The sequence below is a fragment of the Kryptolebias marmoratus genome, linkage group LG19, assembly GCF_001649575.2.
Source record: "Kryptolebias marmoratus isolate JLee-2015 linkage group LG19, ASM164957v2, whole genome shotgun sequence".
Lineage (NCBI taxonomy): Eukaryota > Metazoa > Chordata > Actinopteri > Cyprinodontiformes > Rivulidae > Kryptolebias > Kryptolebias marmoratus.
In genome coordinates, this window is record NC_051448.1 from 745,367 (window position 1) to 745,896 (window position 530).

Sequence of the window (530 nt, forward strand, 5' to 3'; positions counted from 1 at the left end):
TGAGGTCATCAGATCATAAGATCATCAGGTCATCAGATCATCAGGTCATCAGATCATGAGATCATCAGGTCATCAGATCATGAGATCATCAGGTCATCAGGTCATGAGATCATCAGGTCATCTGATCATCAGGTCATCAGATCATCAGATCATGAGATCATCAGGTCATCAGATCATGAGATCATCAGGTCATCAGATCATGAGATCATCAGGTCATCAGGTCATGAGATCATCAGGTCATCAGGTCATGAGATCATCAGATCATCAGATCATCAGATCATCTGATCATCAGGTCATCTGATCATCAGATCATCAGGTCATCAGGTCATCTGATGACCTAATCGATCCTGATCAGGTCATCTGATTATCGGATGATCTGATGGGAGGACAGAAATCAGCTTTCAGATCAGAGAGCAGGTTTGATTTTCACGTTGACTCATTTTACAGATCAGAGGAAGAGGAGCGTAGAATAAATGAAATCAGGATTTAATGGGAAACATTACAGAGATTAACTGATGGTGGAACAAACT